General features: G+C 42.1%; 1 protein-coding gene across 1 annotated transcript in view; it reads right to left on the minus strand.

Moving 5' to 3' along the window:
* NAA15 (N-alpha-acetyltransferase 15, NatA auxiliary subunit) overlaps positions 1-23,166 on the minus strand; it is a 2,782,393-nt gene that overhangs the window by 724,041 nt on the left and 2,035,186 nt on the right. The window lies entirely within an intron of this gene.

Consider the following 23,166-nt stretch of genomic DNA (forward strand, 5'->3'; position numbering starts at 1 on the left):
GAACCAAACAACACATCAGATTGTAAAGGAGCATCTAAAATCCTTGTTTTCACATGCTCAGCTAAATTCTGATCCCTCAACCAGGCGTGCCTGCGAAGAACCGAACCAGTGGCAGCCACCCTCGAAGAAGCCTGCACAGCATCAAAACCACATTGCAAAGAATGCTTGCCTACCTGTTCAGAAACGAACTAAATCCTGCAACTCTTTACACTCAATACCTTCCGCCAAAGCATCTACCTTAGACTTTAATTGTGAAATGAGATAATTTTGGTATTTCAACATGTGAAACTGGCAATTCAAAGCTCTCATGGCCAAAGTGGAAGAAGTATACACTTTCTTTCCCCATCTATCCAAAGCCCTTGCCTCTATCTGGAGGAACAGGATTTTTAACAACAGAAGCCTTAACACCTTTAGGCCCCTGTGAAACAGTTTCTGGGTCTGCCCTAGGACTCTTAAAAGATACTTATGAGCTTCAGGCACCCTATAATATCTATCCGGTTTAACTGGAGCAGGAGGCAAAGAGTCAGGGTTCATAGAAGCCTCTGCAAAAACATCCTCCACCACATCTAGAACAGGAGGTATAGCTAAAGGCCTATGCTGGGGAAGAAACAAAAATTCCCTAAGCCTTTTCCTGGAATCAGAGAAATCCTGACCTTCCCATTTAAAATGCTCCCTCATAGAATGAAGAGTCTCTGAAAATGAAAAATCCTCAGGAGGAGAAGCAGAAGGAGTAGAATCATCTACATCAGAATCAGAGTAAGGGGAATACTCCTGCAAGTCTTCAGCCGAAGACTCAGAAGCATCCGAACACTGCTCAAAACCCCCAAGCTCAAGTTCCACCCTAGGCCTCTTATCAGGAGGGGGCATAGAACCTCTAATCATTGTAATCAAATCTTCTGCCATCTTAAGCATATGCTTCTTAGGTACAGACCCTGAAGAGGAAGGGGTAACACCTGAAACAAAACCTGGCCTGCCCCTGGGAGAAGCCTTGGAAACAGTAGGGGAGGGCCTAACCACCTTAGGAAGGGAGGGAAGAACAGCTACCTGAGAAGCCCCTTCCGCCTGGCCTACCTCCTGAGAGGTCACATCTTGCAATAAGGTCTCTCCCTGGGATTCCAAAGAAATTTCTGGCTGAACCCCTGGCTCCACCGAGCTCTCTAAAGAACCGACGTCCGGACGGTTCTTCCAGCCTAGGCTTTGCTGTTTTGTCCTTGCGCTTTTTGATGAAGCGGCCGGAGCATCCGACGGCATTTTATAATTACACCGCTTCCCAAAAACTAACCTGGCACAATCTAATCTTCTCTTTATAGTGCGTTTGTTAAATCTGGCACAAGAGCGACAGCCAACCACGTCGTGCTCAGGCCCTAAGCAAGGAATACACAAGGTATGGTAATCCCTATGAGGTATCTGTTTCCCACAAGAAATACAGTTATTCACTTTTTCTGACATCTGGTAAAATACTGAGGCAAGAAAAACAAAATATTGTACTTAGCCAACTTGATTCGGTCTGAAACTCCGACTTGGAAAATCTCAGAACGCCAACCTGCACTTGCAAAACTGCTTCTGCATCGGACCATGCGGCAAAAAAGACTGAGGATATGACGTCGGTCATGCGCATTTGTACCCTGACGTCCTGACGTCAGATTAATGCGCCATGACCGATACTTTGGTATTCGGGCCGACTGGGACAGCGGACTACCCAAGTGTTAGGACTGCAGCAATGTGGTATGAAGAACATCAAATAACTGCTGAGACTGCCTGAACCCTTTAGTTCTGTCCAAATAATAACGCAACTGCCTGTGTACATCTAAAGTGTGCAAAATCTTTTCCCCTTTATTTTGGGGATTTGCATAAAAGGTAGGCAAATGAATCGTTTGGTTTAAAGCCACACGAGAAACCACTTTAGGCATAAAGGAAGGATTAGTACGTAAAGATACCATATCCTTATGGAAAATTAAGAAAGGCTCAACTGCCATAAGGGCCTGCAACTCAGAAACCCTTCTTGCAGAGGTAATAGCCAACAAAAAAGCAGTCTTCCATGATAAAAACTTTAATTCAGCAGTAGCTGCAGGCTCAAAAGGTTGTAGAGTGAGTTTCTCCAACACAAAATTGAGATCCCAAGCAGGAGTAGGAGCTCTTCGTGGGAGTCTTATATTCTTTGCCCCTCTAAGAAATTGCTTGAACAAAGGATGAGAAAACAATGGTGGGTCACAATCATAGTGAGCGAAATTGCTGCAGCATGAACCTTAATAGAAGAGAAGGACAAACCTTTGTCCAGTAACTCAGTAAGATATTGAAGAGCCACACTTAAATTAGGCCCAGAAACATCAAAATCCTTTGCTGCACTCCAAAACAAAAATCTCTTCTATTTGTCTGCGTACACTTTCCTTGTACTAGGCCTTCTGGCTTCCAAAATAACATTCAAAACTTGTTGTGGAAGTGGAGGCCCACTATGTTTCAAAACAGAATATGCCAGGCTGTTAGGTGCAGAGAGTGAAGCTTGACATTGAGCAAATGACTGTCCTCCTGAGACAACAGGTGTGGAATCGAAGGCAAAGGCCATGGAGGCTTCCGTACCAGGCTCCTCAGTAATGGGTACTAATGCTGTCGAGGCCAATCTGGAGCTATCAAAATCATCCTTGGCTTGTCTTGTCTGGCCTTTAGTAGTACCTTTGGGAGGAGAGGCAGAGGCGGAAAGGCATACACATGAAGATTGCTCCAATTGAAAGAAAGAGCATCCACTTTCCAAGCTGTGGGATGAAACCTTTTGTGCAAAACTTTGGCAGCTGGTGGTTTAGTGGGGAAGCGAACAGATCTATGTCTGGAGTTCCCCATGACACTGTCAATTTCTGAAATACATGAGGATCCAATTTCCACTCGTGGGGATCCATAATTTGTCTGCTCAACACATCTGCTAAGGAGTTCTGTGCTCCCGGCAGAAACCTTGCCTGAAGATTTAGCTGTAAACTGAGAGCAGTCTCCCACAAAATCATTGCTTGCCTGCATAGAGGATAAGAATGTGTTCCGCCTTGCTTGTTGATGTACCACATGACAGTTGTGTTGTCTGTTAGAATCAACACCTGCCCTGGAAGAAGTAAATCCTTGAAAGCTATTAATGTCAACTGGACTGCTAACATCTCTTTCAAGTTGATATGTAGATGTTGTAGTCTGGCAGGCCACTTGTCTTGTATCCACTTTCCATTCAGATGAGCTCCCCAAGCTTTGTCTGAGGCATCTGTCGTTAGAATCTGACTCGCCTCTGGCCGGGTCACAGAGAGTCCCTTGTTTAGGTGACATTCCTGAGCCCACCACAAAAATTCCTTTTGAATGCAAGGTATTATTTGAATGACAGTGTCCAAATCCTGGCAGTGCTGTGTCCATACATTTTTGAGATACCATTGTAGCTTCCTCATATGCAGTTTGGCATTGGGAAGCACCAGAATACAAGATGCCATGAACCCTAAGGCTTGAAGGACTGTCCTTGCAGTCAGCCCGGACTGATGAGACAACTGATGAAAGTAAAGGGAAAGATTCTTTTGTTTGTCCGGGGTCAAAAAGGCCATCTGGGACGCTGTATTCAGTCTCACACCCAGAAAGCACCTGTCTTGAGAGGGTACTAGACTGGACTTTATTTCGTTCACAGAATACCCCAGGCATCTTAGCACTGCTATCACATAATCCAAATGATGAAGAAGCTCGTCCCTGTCTTGAGCCAGAATCAGGCAATCGTCCAAATAGGGATAAATCTGTATTCCTTTTAACCTGAGGAAAGCTATCACTGGAGCCAGAACCTTCGTGAATACTCTGGGCGCAGTAGATAAGCCAAAGGGCAATGCAGAGAACTGATAATGAGAAGTCCCAGCTCGAAAACGTAGATACTTCCTGCAACTTAGTCTGATAGGAACATGAAGATAAGCCTCCTTGAGATCTAAAGTTACCATCCAATGATCTTTGCCCAGCAGAGGTAAAAGCTGCTGTAACGTCAACATTTTGAACTTGGGAATGTCCAGATAAGTGTTGAGGATAGATAAGTCCAAAATTGGTCTCCACGTGTTCCCTTTCTTTGGTACTAGGAACAGGCGAGAATAAAATCCTAGGCCCACTTCTGGTATAGGGACCGGCTGAATGGCCCCTATTTGGAGTAACAGAGAAATTTGCTTGTGAGCCTCTATTCTTTGTGGAGGAGGAACGTCTGGCATGCCTTTGAAAGGAGGCAAGGTATGGAAATGAAACCTGTAACCGTGGTGTATGATATCCAATACCCATCTGTCTTGGGTAATTAAACTCCAATTTTCTTTGAAAAGTGCCAACCTTCCTCCCAAAGGTGCTGCCAGACGAGAAGGCTCTGGCAGCTGAAAAGGTAGGTCATTGGGTCTGTTTACGAAAGGACTGACCCCTGCCCTCACCTGAAGACTGTGCAGGAGAACTCCCTGTTCTAGGCCTGAAAGAGCCCTGAGCTCTGCCACTACCACGTCTAGATCTACCCCTAGACTGGGAATCATAAGAAGGATACATCCACCCCTTAGTAGGCCAATTTCTACTAAACTTTGGAGGCTGAACCTGCAAAAATCTTTAACAGTCTGCATAGACTTAGCCTTGTCTTCCATTTTCTTTAAGACTGTCTCAACAGGAGAACCAAACAACACATCAGATTGTAAAGGAGCATCTAAAATCCGTGATTTAACATGGTCAGATAAATTCTGATCCCTCAGCCAGGCGTGCCTGCGAAGAACTGACCCAGTGGCAGCCACCCTAGACGAGGCCTGTACAGCATCAAAACCACATTGCAAAGAATGCTTACCCACCTGTTCAGAAACATGTACTAAATCTTGCAACTCTTTACAATCAATACCTTCCGCCAGAGCATCAACCTTAGACTTCAATTGTGAAAGGAGATAGTTTTGGTATTTTAACATGTGAAACTGGCAATTCAAAGCCCTCATAGCTAGAGTGGAAGAAGTATAAACTTTCTTTCCCCATCTATCCAAAGCCTTGGCCTCTTTGTCTGAAGGAACCGGATTCTTGACAACAGAAGCCTTAACACCTTTAGGCCCCTGACTAACAGTTTCTGGGTCTGCCCTAGGACTCAAAAAGATACTTGTGAGCTTCAGGCACCCTGTAATATCTATCCGGTTTAACAGGAGCAGGAGGCAAAGAATCAGGATTAAGAGAAGCCTCTGCAAAAACATCTTCCACCACATCTAAAACAGGAGGTATAGCCAAAGGCCTATGCTGGGGTAAAAACAAAAATTCTCTAAGCCTTTTCCTGGAATCAGAGAAGCGCTGAGCATCCCACTTAAAATGGACGCTGATAGAATGAAGAGGTTCAGAAAAAGAAAAATCCTCAGGAGGAGAAGCAGAAGGAGTAGAATCATCCACATCAGAGTCAGAATAAGGAGAATACTCCTGCAAGTCTTCAGCCGAAGACTCTGACACATCCGAAGCCTGCTCAAAACTCCCTGGCTCAGGCTCCACCCTAGGTCTCTTATCAGGAGGGGGCAAAGAACCCCTAATCAAAGAAATCAAATCTTCTGCCATTTTAAGCATATGCTTCTTGGGCACAGTTCCAGAAGAACTAGGGGTGACACCAACCGAAGCTGAACCTGGCCTGCCTCTGGGAGAAGCCTTGGAAACAGAAGGAGAGGGCCTAGCCACCCTAGGAAGGGAGGGGAGTATAGTAACCTGAGAAGCCCCTTCAGCCTGACCTGCCTCCTGAGAGGCCACATCTTGCAATAACAAAGTCTCTCCCTGGGAACCCAAAGGAACCTCCGGTGGAGCCACCGGCTCCACCGACACCTCTAAAGAACCGGCGTCCGGTACAGACGGTTCTTCTAGCCTAGGCTTAACTGCTTTGTCCTTGCGCTTCTTGAAGAAGCGGCGGAGCATCCGACGGCATTTTATAATTGCACCGCTTCCCAAAGACTAACCTGGCACAATCCAACCTTCTCTTTATAGTGCGTTTATTGAATCTAGCACAAGAGCGACACCCAACAACGTCTTGCTCAGGCCCTAAACAAGGAATACACAAAGTATGATAATCTCTATGCGGTATCTGTTTCCCACAAGAAATGCAATTATTGACTTTTTCTGACATCCGGTAATCACTGAGGCAAGAAAAAACTAAAATATTCCCCAACGGGGTACTTAGCCAACTTTGAACTCGGTCTGAAACTTCGAAATCGAAAAATCTCAGAACGCCAACCGGCACTTGCAATGCTGCTTCTGCATCGGACCATGCGGCAAAAAAGACTGAGGATATGACGTCGGTCATGCGCATTTGTACCCTGACGTCCTGATGTCAGTCAAATGCGCCTTGACCGACGTCAGCCTTATACTTTGATATTCGGGCCGACCGAGGACAGCGGACTACCCAAGTGTAAGGACTGCAGCAATGTGAGATGAAGAACATCGAGCATTTAGTTCAGCTTGATACAGAGCTCTATTTATGCCTATATAGTGTTATAGTTTTTTTTAAGAGTGTGCTTGCTCATTTAGTGAAACTTGTTTAATATAGAACGAACACTGTATCTTGATTTCTTTAGTCGCACAGAGAACTACCTAGTTTTTCTGTTGCTATGGCAACAGGTAATGAGGCTTTCCCATATAGGCTTTCTCGCGTGATTTGGCAATAAGGAGGAAGCCATGGGCCTTGGAAGCATGGCGAGTTCGTAATGGTATGGGATTAAGGTTGTATAACTTGATTACGTGTGCAATATTTCTCAAGGAATTCAGGCTTTCTTTTCAAATATGCTATATTCATCGGGATTCATAATTCTTAATTCCTAATTCATAAGTAATCTCACTCAGGAGATTTGTGACTGCATTTATGACGCCAATATTTAAAAACTTTTTAATAACAGCAAATGAGGAATGTATGACATTAACACATTGATTTTTTATGCTTATGATACATTTTGGAACGTGAATATTGATATGAGATGTAATGCAGCATGTTTAACTGAGGAAGTCTTACGGTTTGCATTTAGTACTTGCATGTTAAATTTTGACATATGCTGCTTAACTGTTTAAGTTTACCATTTTTTTTAACATGCTGATTTTTCATAATAACTGACAGAGTATCATAAAATTTACTGTTACATATTGAAAGAGATTTTTATGCTTAGTTTTATGTAGCATGATAGAACCTGCAAAAGTGTATTGATGCCTTTAACGCACTTGACTTCCTAATTTCAGTAATTGCCAATTAATGATTTTAGGATGTGACTGGACCAAGTGTTTTTTAAAAAAGGGGAGCTTGTGAGAGCATTTTGTCTCTCTCTGATAAAGCTTAAATGGTACTACGCGAAAGTGTTTACACTCTGTTTGAATAAATGTGATTATTATTATGCCATGCTAGTACTTTGCCTGTCTGAATTCGTTAAGACTACTTTTGTGAAGTTAGGATTGGACTTTATCTGGTGCAGTGGTTTTGCTGTTTGATATATATATATATATATATATATATATATGTGTGTGTGTGTGTGTCTATATATATATATATATATATATATAGATCTACAGATAAAGATACATATACACACATTTTATTTATATATATATATATATATATATATATATATATATATGCATACACACACACACGTGGGGGCAGGCATCACCGTACAATATGCCAGCTGCATACATTCCTTCTGCTTAACATTAGGAAGCTTGCAGTTAACTAAAGAATCATCCCCAGGTGGAAAGGTGGCACTGGTTGCTCAATCATCACTCTCCTCACTTGGCTCCTCCAGTGCCCAAGTTAATCAAACATGAGTCAATAGTTGGGCAACTGGGTTCCACTTCCATACATCACGGAGCTGGGCTGATATCTAAACTTTTATATAACCCTATAAGGCCTATAAGCTTTCAAGGGATAGAAACTGGAAATATGTTTTGAAAGAAATTTAACATGCATTCAACTGTCTAGATGACAGCAAGGACCGCTGTACAAATGAGCTTCTCTATGCCCTACAGCTCCAGTTCTCTTCTGTGGATCTTTGCAAGTCGACACTCTACATAAATGTTTCTTTTTTGCATAGATTACATCAAGGGTTTCCATGAATAATATTTCTTCTGGAGGGGAGCCAGATAAGGATTTCTCTTCATCAACTGGATGCAACAAACCTTTTTCTCATTAACTTCCAACTCAGAAGCCTGGTCCAGACGGTTGTGAATCTTTTAACCGACAAGGTGGTGCTTGAAGTGTACGCTCCTCAGGGGAAGAGGAGGTGTATGCACTCTTACTGCAAACACTTTTCCCCCAACTGTATATTTACTGCTCTGTTCTGGAAGTTAGATGGAATGAACAGATGAGCTTAGGTTAGACTGCTTCCACCAAAAACAAGGGATAGTGCATGTTGTCATTTTTTCTAATCAAGTGGACATGCTGCTAATGCCCCAATAAAGCATCTAAGCAGTCCTTAAATACAACCTTGCTAACAGGGACCTGACTAACAGAAATGAAAGCTGTGTACTTACCATAATGACAGCTCCATGATGTCTGATTTTTATCCAGTTTAACATATGGTTGTCTGACTTGACTGGATCCAACCTATGCACCAATTTCGAATCTTCCATGGCTCCAGGGCTCTGACTCCTCTCCTACCCATAACTCCCAAAACTCCACCCTAGTACCTCAGATCGAGTTTGCACCTTAGGATACAATGAAACTTAACTATGATCATGTATCAGAATACAAAAACCAAGAAAAGAGGAGGAGATAGGGAAACAGACAGGACAGTTCACAGACAGGGTGTGAAGTAGTAACCACCCAGTCTTCTTGAAGTCGTGTGTGTCAATTTGGTTTGGGGCGGGAGGAAGGTTGAACCAGATAAGAATTAGACAACATGGAGCTATTGTTATGGTACGTACATACCTGTCGTATCAAATGCTATTTTTGCCTGATTTAACATATGGGACAGATTCCCAAGCTGTCTTTCTGGGTAGTATCAAAGAGGGACATTCCCGAGGATGGTGGACCCAAAGGAAGAGCAAGATGTGTAAATCAAACTGCTGCTGCACAAATGTCACAGAAGGGAAGTCTCTTAGAAAAAGCCATTGAGGTGGCTACTACCCTTGCTGAATGAGCCTTTAGTTTGGATTATAATGGCAAACTTTTATTATAGACAAACTATCCATCATGAGAGAGTGACTTTGGCGAAAGCTCTGCCAAGATATGGTTTCTGAGAAAGCAATAAATAGCTGATGAGATTTCCTGAATTGTTTTGTCCAATAAAGGCAAAACCTGAGTTGACTAACATCTAGCATGTGGACAGAAAAGCAATTACAATGACTGGAAAATAAGCATACTTGTGCCAGTGTTCAGAAACAAAGGGGACATTCAAAGGAGACATTCACAAACATGGGCAGTACAGAGATATCAAACTCCTGTCACACTGCATGAAAGCTCCAGAGAGGGTGATTGATAAATATGCAGATTAGCAGAAAGTAAGATAGGAGATGAGCAGTTTGGATTTCATCAGGATACAGCACAACTGACCCAATATTTACAGTGAGACATAGTTAAAAAGAAACTAGAGATGAGGAGAGTCTCCAAATGGGCATTAATAGACTTGGAGAAAGCATATATCAAGGTCCCAAGAAAGCTGACTTTGACAGTTCTGCAGTGGTTCAAAGTTCCAGAAAAACTAGCAGAATTAGTGCAGGCTACGTACAAGGACCCAATTACTGAAATACGAACAATGTTCAGTCTCACAGACAGGTTGCCAGTAGGAGTGATTGTGCACTAGGGTTCGGCTTTGAGCTCACTGTTGTTCACTCTGGTGATGGACTACATTAGTAAACAGGTTGAAGGGAACAGGTTAACAAATTTGTTGTACGCAGACAATGTGGCATTACAGGCAGACTGAGCAAAAACGTCTGCAAAGGATAGGGGAATGGAATGCAAAACTGAAGGCATAGGGGATGAAACCGAGTACAATTAAGATAGCTGTAATGGCAGCAAACAGTGGAGTTCAGAAAAAGCGGATAATTGAGAAAGAAGAGAAAACAATGGAACAGGTTAACAACTTCAAGTATCTGGGAGGGCTTGTTGAAGAGAAAGGAAGCTTGAATGAGGAGGTCAAAGCTAGAATAAAAGGGGCTTGCAGTCAAATGGCACAGTGTCAGGTGTAGTATACGTCAGAACAACAACAAAGACACAGAAAAGTAAAGTGTACAAAACAGCAGTGTGACCAGTACTACTGTATGGCACAGAAACCTTGGCAGTAAAGGCAGAGCAGTTGAGGAAGGCAAAGAAGATGGAGATGAAGTGCATGAGAGAGGTGGTAGTATGTACACTGTGTGACAGATGAAGAAAGAAGGACATAAGAGCAGAAGCCAAAGCAGCTCCAATTACAGAAAAGGCAAAGAGAGCACATTACGGTGGTTCGGACACATGTGCAGAAGAGAAGATAATCTAGGGCAGACAGGAAGAAGACAAGAGGAAACAAGGACATCCAGAAAAGAGGTGCATAAATTGTGACAAAAGACCTGTGACAGTCCAGGAATGACCATCGAAGAAAAGCAGGAGAGTAACACTGCCTAGAGAGAGATGGTGACAGCTGGCATGAGACCCCACCCCATGAAGAAAATGGGAAAAAGGGAGTTGAGAATGACCTAGCATGTGCAAAGTATATTCCCCTCTGTGTAAGAATCTGAGTAAAAATACCGGCAAATGTATAGAATGATTCACGTTTGTCTTGAATGCCACCTTTGGAAGGAAAGATACATTAGTTCTGACAGAAACCTTGTCCTTACGGAAAACCAAACAAGGAGGTTTACATGAAAGTGCCTGTAATTCCGATATCCGTCTGGCTGAAGTGACCGCCACTAAGGAAACTGTTTTTCAAGTTATATATTTGGTGTCCACTGTAGCCACAGTTTCAAATGGGGGGTTGTGTCAGAGCTTGGAGCATGACAGTAATATCCCAGAGACCCGGACCTTTAATGGGAGGATGTAAAAGAAATATCGCTTTCAAGAAGTCTCTTGAGATCTTCAAGGAAACAACAGAAGTGCCACTGTGACCAATATGAAAACTCAAAATTGCTGCCATTTGAACTTTGATGGTGGAATAACTAGCATCGTCATTAAAGAATTCAGACAAGAATTACAAGTTGGGCAAAATGGGGTTGAAAACAGATTAAAACCCTTGGACATGGCCCAAATAGAAAATATTTTCCATTTGCAGTGATGTATCTTTTCTGTAGCAGGTCTCTGAAAAGCAGATATAATCTCAACAACTGTACTAGGAAGCCTGGCATCTCTGGTGAAATGGCTCTGCATACTGATTCAGCATCTGAGAGAGATGAACTAGTAGAGGCCACAGAAGTGAACCATGTTTGTTGGGGCCAGAATGGGGCAATGAGAATTACTTTGGTCTTCCACTGTCTGTCTGGCTTTCTGAATGAATCTGTTCATGAGTGGTAATGGGGGGCCATAAAGTAAACAGAGGGGCCAAAAAGGGACCAGAGCATCCTTCAGTTATTGACTCTGTGACGGTATCAGAGCACAGTAACTGCCCTTGTCCTACAAACTACAAAAAGACAAGAAAGCTACTACTCTACTACTATACAACTACCAGCTCTTACATACAGTAAACTCTCAGTTAACCGGAACTCAAGCAACAGTTAAAAATAATTTAAGAAATACAGCACAATTTTCATGTGTTGCACTGTTAAACCCCCCCCCACAGAAACACACCTTACTTTTTTAGAGTTTTAAAAAGGAAGATAAGAATAAATTCCCTCTCTCCCCAACCTGAGAACAAGTCAAACCAAACAAATAGTATAGGGTACAGTATTAGTCAGGCCTATTTTTAATAGCAACTCTCACGCAACCAGAAACTACAGTTATCTGGCACCTACCAATCCCCATGGATGCCGGTTAAATGAGAGTTTACTGTAAACTACTTACCTAGTTAAACTATCTACCTACTAAATACACAGCAGAAAAAACCTTTGTGCTTATCGCATTAAATTACAGAGAAAATGCTCTCTGTAAGAGGAGGAGACCAGAACAACAACCTTTTATAAAGGATATGGTATGAAGGCCCTCAAAATATGTCTGAAGTCTTCAGGAGGTAAATGAGATCAGATACACTATGGTGGAGTTCAGCGAATTATGGGTAGGGGAGGAGTCAGAGCCCTGAAACTGTGGAAGTGTCAAAATCAGTGCAGAGGTCAGATCTGACAACCCATATGCTGAATACCATGAGAACAGACAATACTGGATCTACAATCAAGAGTGCAATATCTGGAGGAGTGAACACTCATACTGATCACTGCTGCAGTAGGCCTTAATTACATGGGTAGACTACCACAGTTTAAACTGATTGGGAGGAGAAAATATGAGGATACAGAAGCCCCTGGAGAACTGCCGTGGCAAAGACTGCCCTAGATCTGGAGAACCAGTTTGTAATGCTTTGTAAATGTATGTACAGAGAACCAAATTGCTACTACTAGAATACCTCTAGAATCCAACCATTTCCAAAAAGCCACAGATAAAGCAAAGGCCCTGGTAGAATGAGCTTTGACCCTGTCTGGAATTAACATTGTGGTGGGTATAAAGTACAACTGTGTAAGAACTTACCACAGCAGTAGATGTTCTGCTGATTAGAGTTGCAGTATTCCTGACATATGGTTTGTCACCGCTGACATTTGGCTGAGGTACCCAAGCATTACCTTCGCTAGGTCATACATCCAAATACATGACCTCAGCCCATATGTACTGGGGTATATAGACAGACGTACAAGTGTGGATCATCAGACCACCTCTTAGCCAGCAGCCTGAAGACAGAGAGGAGACTTGTCAGCTAGGAGTGCGGTTTGAATTGGTAAGAAAATTTCCCTGTATTCATGCAACAGAGCAAAGGCTAAAACAAAGAGGGAGAAGAAACTTGGAAGTTCCAACTTCACATTATCTAGCATGGGCTGTGCCCTCAACCAGGCATGTCTCCAACTCACTGACCATGTGAGCCCAAATCACAGACCATGTAAGCTGCTTGTCTTGCATGCTGTATCCAGTGCATCAGTGATTTCTGGAAGGTTTGGTCACCTGGGAAGACTGTTTGCAAGAGTCATGTTATTGCTTGTCTCAGGTCACTAGTACCAATTCTCTCTGCCTTATCCTTCAACTTGTCCAGGAAGGCCTCCTGGAACTTGTGGCTCTGGCAGTTCAGGGCCCAGAAATGCAGGTTAATGGATGTGTAGCATTCATTCCCAAAGCAGTTGAGAATTAATTTCCTCACTATGAATAGGGTTCCCAAGAAGAGATGCAGGGAGTCTCCAACTAGAATACAAGGGCACCACTGCAGGACTAGCCATAATGTTTCTGTAAAGAAACTTGTGGTAATCATGAAACCTACAAAACCAGTTAGGTTTCCTCGGAGCAAGGAAAAGGGAGTTTGGCTGCAATGTTGCACCGATGAATTCAAAGTACTCCTGGACATACCACTGGAATTCTGTCTTCACACTACGAAGAAAGTCTCGAAATGAGAGAGCCTCTGGTGGTAACTGTGCTCTTAGTGTCTAAATCATAAAAAAGGATAAAGATGGAGTATTTATCCCACACAGAACAGCTTTTGAATACTCCAAGGGATATCAACCTCTCTTTTAGGTGGAACCCCAACACCACTTGGGTTTCCAGTGCTGTCTCCACTTGGCTTTAATAAAGCTCAAAAGTCCTAAGCTTGCTTAAGTATTTGAATAAGGCCTTAGTTGTTGGCTGGGATGAGGATATGCATGGTCTAGGATGTCAGGCTAAAAGACTTCAGCTTCACACCTTCAGTGCTTCTGGACACAGTTTTTCAATGTGGGCTACTGCAGAGGGCTCAGTACATGGGTGGACAGAGAACCTCAATCCAACCTCTGGGAACTTCCAACTGAACCAGCAGTGAATGGACATCCCCCTTTCCTAAGCAGAAAGCAAATGTTGGCTACAGGGGTCCTCAAACAGAACTCCGAACTACTACAGCAGTTTTGGTCTGGGAACACATCTTAAGCAGCTGAAGTGGTAGCATTCAGACAGATCATGCCAGCAGCTTCTGCTGAAATAGACTTATGGATTATGGCTGCAAAAGCACTTCTCTGATATTGATCTCAGTGACAATGGACCTAGGGAAACACTCAGGCTCCCTAACACTGTCACTGGTTTACCAGCTGCTTCTCTTCCTATTCTGAAAGATTAAGGTCAGAGAAGAAAACTTGTCCACTGGGAGGAAGACTTTCTGAAGGTTTGCATCTAGATGCTCCCCTAAGATAACCAGGCTTTTTGTGGGAGTGAAGTTGTACTTATTTATACCCAACTAAAGACCCAGGTCTCTGAAGCAATTCCGTGTGAAGTTCAAAACTTTGTATATCCCCTCCAATGGATCTGCTTGAATGAAATGGCTATCAAGGTAAGGGTAGATGTGAATGATTTTTGTACTAAACTGGAAAAAAGCATTTAATGAAGATTCTTAGTGCAGCAGACAAGTCAAAGGGTTACATAGTGAACTGGCAGTGCTCCTCCCCAACCTCTGCCGTAAACCTGAAGAACTTCCTGAGGCCATGGACAATGGAGACAAAGGTAAGCATCTTTTACCGTTAATGTGACTGGAAGAAGCTTATGGGAATAAAAGCTTGGGAAGTCAATATTTTTACCTTTGGAATGATGAGAAATTTGTTTATACAAGTCTAATATGGGTCTTCATGTGTACTTGTTTCTTAGTACAAGGAACAGTCTGGAGTAGTAGCCCACGTTTTCCCATCCTGGAAGGTACTCTCTTAATCATCTTCCTTCAGCAAATTGTCAGCAGAGAAAAAAATAAATACAACTGGCCTTTAGGAACAGGGGGAATGCCTCTACAACTTGGGAGTTTCTTTAAAATCTAATGTAGTCCTAATGTAGAAAGTTCAAGTCCTACCAGTCCTTGCTGAAATTGTCACTTTTGAACAAAAGCGGTTAAGCACCCTCCAACTCCCTTTAAAGGACGATGGGGTAAGGCATGAGGAAGAGGGCTGGAAATAGCCACTTACTATAGTAGTTTTTCTTCCCATGGCTGTTTTCTGTGGTGATACAAGGGTCTTGACCACTTATGCTGGGAAAGACAGGTTCACAGACATTAGGGGAACTAGAGAAACTATGCAGTTAGTTTCAGGGAATGCAAGTATGGGTGAGGCTTCATGGAAGGGTGTGCAATAAATCTCTGTAGTGTCGGAGGAGAGTTTTCACTAAAAACTGAGGCCGAAATAAAGGGAAACAAACCTGCCTGGGACAGAGACACTGAATTTCTGTCCCTCGTTGGCATGAAGGGGCAAAATAATTCATAACTTCATAGAACTAAAGATACTTACTAGGCTAATGATCCACGAGGATCTTTTGAAGCTAGTCATGCATTCACAAGAAGTTTACAGCCCTTGTATTACAAACAAAAATAATCCATAACTATGTTTTGAGTATGAACAGCCCACTGCCCAGACATTTACAAGTTATACAAAGCTGCTACAGCAGGGCTGAATTTGCTATTTCCTATCCACTCATCCAGATTATGCTTGGAAAGACTGAAAGACATACTGCCTTAGCAGAAGAGAGAAAGAACTCCAGAGTAGTAGTATAGTCTGTTTCATAGTCATTCCTCCAACACGTACTAATGTTGCAGAAGAGATTAAGAACTCATGAATGGGTGTTCAAGCTCCCACTGGAATTCTGGATGTGCAGCAGGTCTGAAAGGATGAGGTAACTTGAGGCTCTGACAAACTTCTCCTATTCACTTATCTCACCCCATCCTATAGTAACTACCTTTTATGTATCAATAAACTACATTATTGCATATAACATATATGCATACTATATCTCTGTACCTTACAAAATGACCATGATAATTCTAATTTGTTCTATTTGTATAAAAAACAAACATTTTTGTGATAATTCTGTTCTTTCAATATCTGTATAACTTCTATTTTAACTTTGTATAAACTCTGAACGATTTCTTGGAGCTTTTCTCCACGGGTCTCTACTGAAAATGGACATGTCTCCAGCTAGACTAGCCCGGTCAACAAATGTAAAATAAAATAAATAAACTGTATGCAAGGCAGAGACCTCCTCTCAAGCAGCCTGTAAGATGCAGAGACCAACAGGGCTCTGAGATGGTCAGTGAAGTATAAACGAGATTTAGACCCTTTATTTTCTTTGTGAGAGAACTGTGAGCTTTCAAGATGACAACTGTTTGGACAAGTACATACCAAAGGTGACATTATACTCAGTGATGTCCTGCATTTAGTAAATTAGCAGAATACATCTGCATCACTTGATGAGGCAAGCAGCTCTAATCAGAATTAAAACATGCAAATAAACTGCAAACCTGTTTATAGTTTGGTTAAAAAAAAAAAATCACTTTTTTTCTGACATTCTTTAGCCACTCCAATTAATCCTAATTCTTTGGATGAGACGTTAAACAGAGCTCTCATCTGTCTGAGTCAGTAGAAGCTTAAGTGGACGTTAAAGAGCCCACAACACCTATTGAATAGATTAGGGGAAGTTCCAAATGCCCTGGCCAATTTTCCCCCTAGCAGTATTAATACCACTACGAGTCTCCCTGGAAGACAGACAAGCCTAGTGGGATTAACACGCCCAACAAAAGGATGAAAAAAAAATTAGCATCTGCCCCAAAAATGAAGTACTCTGAGCTGACACAAAGTCCATCATGAAGCACATTCTTCACTCTTCTGCATTTCATGGAAAAATTAAAAGCAAGTTTTTACCTAAATCTTTTACAATGCAATTTTATTTTTCCACAGGTTGTCACAGCATGCAAGATGATGCATGTGGTAACCCACTGTGGAAAAACAAAATTTCTACTTTAATCACTTGGGCACAAGATCTTAATTTGGTACTTGCGTACTATCGCAACCACATTCCCAAAGTGTCCTATTTCTTCAAAGTATGGACAAATGAGTTATCGTCTTTTTGCAGGGGTGGATAACCTACTAACTAGGTATGTCTGACACTGGGTAATCAAGTTAGGAAGAGGAATACATTTCAAATTCCTTTCTGAGGCTGGTGATAGTACGCAAATACTGAAAGCTCCTCCAAAACAACACAGGATCAGTATGTTATGTTGAGGGAATGACTTTACTGACTGTACACTTTTAGAAGTTGGGAGTTCAGTAACCTTTACTACTCTCTTTCTCCTAATAAACTGAATGGGGGAATGGGAGGAGAATGGGGAGCAAATGAACACACCTATCCAGAAATATGACTGCTCCTTCTACTACAATCGGGGCCCTACTACAATGAAACACGAGCCACGCAATCTATATATTTGTAAAGATGACCAACACGGTACAATTGCAAGCCCTTTTTTCAATTATTTCTCCTTCCAGCGTACTATAACAAAGTGCAGTTCAATCACGGAAACAGAAAAGGTCGTGAGGTATACACTGTCTACACCCAGCTTTCCGCCTGACACTCTCTTCAAATGTGATTGTCTTCCTAAGCATATACTCCAGCAGCTGACATTAAATTGCCACCTCACCCCCACAGCAAAAGTTAAACTTGTAAAATATACAGTACCCACACAATACCACTTGTGTACTATGAAATATATAAAACACAGTCTGTGTTAACAGCAACTAAGAATAGAAACGAGCCGCAACCTGCCTTCGATCACTGTCTTTTATCACACACATGATGGCATTCAGGGTCTGAGGTGCACGAACAAAGTTTTTCACTTCTTTTAAGTATTTATGCCTATCACTTCTACAAATACCTATGTCCTCCTTGTAAGCAGTTCCTCTTTCTTGTTTGGATTCCACAACCTGCATACTTTCTTGATTCAACAACTTCCCATTACCTGCCATTTGCAACGTGGTTGCGATAATACGCAAGTACCCTTTATTCAATAGACTAAAAACCTCACACAAAGGATATCATAAAACAAAAAAATTTAAAGATGATATTCACATTGGCACCACCAACTCTGATCGAGTACACATTGCCAGCATGCTAGCAAATTAAGTGCAACTTTTACCCCAGGACAACTATCTCACTTATTTCTAAATCTTTCAGACTCCCCATCATCACTAAAAGAATATGCACTGAAAGTGCTCTCCAAGAATAAACATACCTTCTCTGTGGCACCACAGAATATACCAGGTTGTATAACAGTACCAAACAAGCCCTGGCAGATTCAACCCTTAAATTGTTTAGCTGCTGGATTTAGCAACAAGGATTGGTGCGTGACAGTGGTGATGCCACTCTAGAAGGGAGGCCCTGCCACTGACCTCAGGAACTGCAGGCCCATCAGCCTGATAAGTCTTACTTGCAAAGCAATGGAACATTACAACTGACCTGAAACTAGAATATCAAATCAGTGATGGAACATCTGCTTTTAAGCATTTATTCTTTTGATCTCAAAGACCATGAACCAAGACCTCTGGCTAAATCTACAGATTACTGTAAACTGTCACATCTCTCACTGATGCCCATTGCTCTTCAGCATGGACTTAGACTTTTGGTAAATAGCTGGTGTACTAATAGTGGACTCAACTTAAATGCTAAAAAGTGCAATACTGTCAAATTTGGTAGACAGCCTACTCTAACTTGCAACATAACCACTCCAGTCCAAAATGAGAATGTTGGAGACCTTGAACATGAATGGAATACTTCCTCTCCTTTCACCATCACGTAAAAGTAGTCAAAGTCCTTTAACTCATCTCAGTTAACTGCCAAATGAACAGCATTTGTATCTAAAAAGGTCATGGTCTCCTTGCATTCAGCACTGATTAGGCATATTACCAAATAGAAAGCTACTTTTGAGATGCACCTCGGCAGACTATCAAACTAGAACGATCCAGAAGTTCCTAACCAAGATCACCACAGACTTAAACACCTAAGCTGCCAGAAAAGACTGGAAGCACTGTCCTGTTATTATGCATAAGACTCCTGAGAGGAGATTTATGCCTTGGCTTTCCACGCCATTAGGGACCTAGTGTTCCTGACTCTCTCATATCACCACAAGTCACAACCTTACAACTGTCAGAACCATGGTAGAGACAGGTTTATTATAGAGCTCCTTTCCCACCTCTGGAATACACCTCCACTGCAAATGAAGCAGTGTGATGCATTACCTTCTGTCAAACAGGAACTGGATGATTGGATGGGTATTCCCAAATTTTTTTGTGGGTTGACTGTCCTAGCCCTCCTTAAAAAAGGAGGTACAGTCTAGAGGTGGGTAATGGCAAAGCATAAATGTTCTGAAGACTCATTTACCTTGTATTTTCTATAATCTTAAAGTTATTCCAAGCATGAGCCATGACTATCTCAAAAATAAACATTCCACTGATAAAACTCAGCATTCCTAAAAAAACTTAACTACACATTTAAACAGTAACAGCAAACTGCAAGTCTAACTTAAAAGTCAAAATGTTTGTAGCTAAATAAAGATGTGACATTAAGGAATGTAACAACTTGTTATTTCAGCATGCAATGTGTGGAGTGTTGGCCCTCTAAACAGTGATACAGTGTGGAGAGGGAATATTTCACCAGTGCAGTAGTTACTGTTAATTTTTGCAGTACTGCACAAAACCGTGGAAGAAAATAATGCCTTTTGCAGGAGGACAAATTCTCATATGGGAAGCTATACCTTCCCACAATGCAGTACTACGTTTTCCAAGAGAAAGTACCACCCTGGAGCAGGATTAATGCTGGACTTTGATGGAAAATTAGAATATTGCATTTGGGGGTGGGTTGGAGAGTAGACGTAAAACAGTACACTTCAGCTTGTTCTGGAAAACATGTTACTACGCTGTCTAAAATTTGCCAGGCTGTTCATTTTCTCACACACACATGATCACCTAACAACTTACCTTGTATCAAACTTCCTACAAAGCCATATTATACAATGCAGATCTTTACATGAGCTGTGCACATTCAAAATGTGCAGTACTTCAAGATTTAATGCTCAGGATTTTCTGTGTTGGTATTAACAGAATTAAAATTGTAAAATGATGCATTACACTCTCCTTTTATAGCACATGCCTAGACTTTTCTCAAACATTACAACTCCAGACACTAGTTTTGAGTTTACTTCTGAATAAAGCAGCCTTCAAGCATGTGCTACAACCATTTTTTTCACAGAAGAAAATGAAATACTTTGCAATGTCAGCTGCAGGCAAATACATGCAGACATAAAAAATGTAAATACCTTAGGAAAAAAAGTACAGTTGTGTACACTTAATATAAATGCAGATGTTAAGTGCATTCTCTGTTGCAGTCCTGACTTGTGGGATTTTCAGCCATGGAAGGCCTTGGCCGGCCAAAACAATGGAATATTTTTCCCTACTCCTGAAGCCAGTAGACACCCTTATCCAATGTCACTATGTTTGGGTATAAAGGGAGTTGGCCAGCAGCATGATCTCAGTACTTTCTTGCCTCCCAGTATGTCCTTGGGGCAAGGGGTTTGGGACCCTGGATTCCAGAATACGTGAGGAGGAAGGGGGCCACCCGGACTGAGAAGGTGAATGTCCTAGCCTATACTGTAGGCCATAGGGAAGGCAGGAGGGAGGGAAAGAATACTGCAACAGTGAATACACTAACACCAACATTTGTGAAGTGCACAAAACTGAACTATGCTCTTCATGTTTCACTGCTGCAGTCCTGACTTGTGGGATCATTCCCAAAGCTGAGAGGAGGACGGATGGAATAGAGAGGGGCAAGGATGCCCTGCAAATGACAGTGGCAAACCCTGCTCTAGACCCGGAAAAGTAGGAAGATGGTAATTTTTGGTGAAGGTATCTACAGAGGACCAAGTAGCTGCTTTCAAAATGTCTTTAGTGGCCACCACTTTAAGAAAGGAGGTAGAGACAGCAGTATCTCTAATGGAATGTGTCCCCACAGCATCAGGAAGCTTACAATGATGGCTGTAGCAAAGAGATACAGTGGGAGATCCATTTGGAAACCCGTCTCCCCTCAGAGATACTGGCAAGGGCCACAAAAAGTTGGTCTGACTTCCTTATATTCTTGGTTCTAAGTAGTAACGCAGTTGCCTATGCACATCTAAAAAAATGAAAGATCCTTTCTCCCTTGTTGAGGGTTAGGAAAGAATGTAGGCAAGTGTATGGTCTGATTTAAAGAAGTCTCGGTCACCACCTTGGGCATACAGGAAAGGGTTGGACCTGACAGATACCCTGGGTGGAAAATGATGAAAGGTTCCACACACAAGGACCTGAAGCTCCAAACCCTTCTAGCTGAGGTAATGGCAAGTAGGAAGGCCATCTTCCAGATAAGGAATTTGATATCAGCAGAAGCCGCTGGTTTGAAAGATGAACTTCTGCAGAATGAAACTGATTTGCCAGGAGGGAACAGAGAGGTTTTCTGTGAAGCTTAATGTGGAAAAAAACTCTCAGGAACTGTTTCATGAGGGGATGTAAAAAATAGAGGAGGTTGAAAAGGTGGATACATGCAGCCCTAGGGAGTTTGCTGTTTCCTAAAGGTCTATGGCTATATTGCAAAGGTGGTGCGAGTGGGTCCCCCCTTGCTGATGTATCACAACTGTGGTACTGTCTGCCCTCACTAGGACGACTCACTGTTTCCATTTCCTTTTGAAAGCAATCAGGCTTTTTTGGACTGCCATTAGTTCTTTTAGGTTGGTTGATGTGTTTGTTTTTGAACTTGGAGTCCCATCTACCTTGAGTCTGTAAAAACTAAATGAAAACTCTAGCTAAGCTAGAATTTCCACTGAGTGACTTCTCAAACCTCCTGTGTTAGAGGCACATGGTGCAAATTGACCCTTATGATCATCAGGTGTTTCAGCTATATGGCGATTCTGAATGCCCATGACTTAAGTCATTTTAATGGACAAATTCAGGCCAATAAAGCCAAACCTCTCTAGCTGTGCACATGCATGTTTTGGTCTTATGGCCTCATCAGCACAGTACAAGTGGAATGTTTGACTAAGCACTAGAAACACATGGTTGTTATACCCAGCTGATGTCCTAGGGTGTCTGCAAAATATCCCAAGAAACTAAAACAATGAGTGAAAAGGTCACACAGAAAAATCAGTAAAAACTAAATGAAAACTCTAGCCAAGCTAGAATTTCCACTGAGTCACCTCTCAAACCTCCTGTATTATAGACAGATTAGATATATGCAAATGACCCTTATGAACAATCAGGTGTTTCAGCTACATGGCGATTTTGAATGCCTATGACTTAAGTAATTTTAATGGACAAATTCAGGCCAATAAATCCAAACCCCACTAGCTGTGGACATGCATGTTTTGGCCTTGTTATGGCCTCATCAGCACAGCACAAGTGGACTGTTTGACTAATCATTAGAAACACCTGATGTTCATAAGGGTCATTTGCATATATTCCATGTGCCTGTAATACAGGAGGTTTGAGAGGTTACTCAGTGGAAATTATAGCTTGGTTAGAGTTTTCATTTAGTTTTTATAGATTGTTTATTCTATGTGACCTTTTCACTCATTGTTTTAATCTACCTTGAGTCTGGAAGCTGTTGTAGGAGTGGGCTCCCCAAGCTCTCTCTGATGCATCTGTTGTCACAGTTTGGCCCTGAAGGATGCACCTGAAGGAAGAAGGCTTGGACCTATGATGCAAACTCTTTCCTTAAGCAAAGAAGCAGTTTTATTCTGAAGGCGAGAGACTGAGAATATTGGCTCCACACTTTTTTTGAGGTACCACTGCAGTTTTCTTATATGTAGTCTGGCCAGTGGAATCATGAGAATGCAACAGGCCGTGCATCCAACGGCCCTGAAATGCCTGGGCTGTGAGGCATTTCCTGACCAAGAACATTTTGAAGTACAGGATTAGGAATGTAACATTCTGTGGAGTGAGGATGGCCTTCTGAAAAGCGGAGTTCAGTAAAGATTCTAGTAATGCAATCCTGTTTGCCGGGTTTGAGATTTTGGGTACTGATGGTGAACCCCAATGAGGTTAACATGATTTGAGTATAAAGTAGGTTTGCTTCGAGTTTTTCTAGGCTTGTTGTCTGAATGGGGCAATTGTCCAAGGGTAAATCTGAACTCCCTTTGTCCTGCAGAAGGCTATCATTTGGGCTAGGCATTTTGTGAAAACACTGGTTGCATCAGACAAGGCAAAGGGCAGAGCACAGAACTGAGAATGCCTCATACCTGCTATGATGTGCAAGAACCTCCTGTGTGATTTCTG

This window comes from Protopterus annectens, chromosome 2.part0, assembly GCF_019279795.1.
Source record: "Protopterus annectens isolate FY-2018-M chromosome 2.part0, PAN1.0, whole genome shotgun sequence".
NCBI classification, from domain to species: Eukaryota; Metazoa; Chordata; order Ceratodontiformes; family Protopteridae; genus Protopterus; species Protopterus annectens.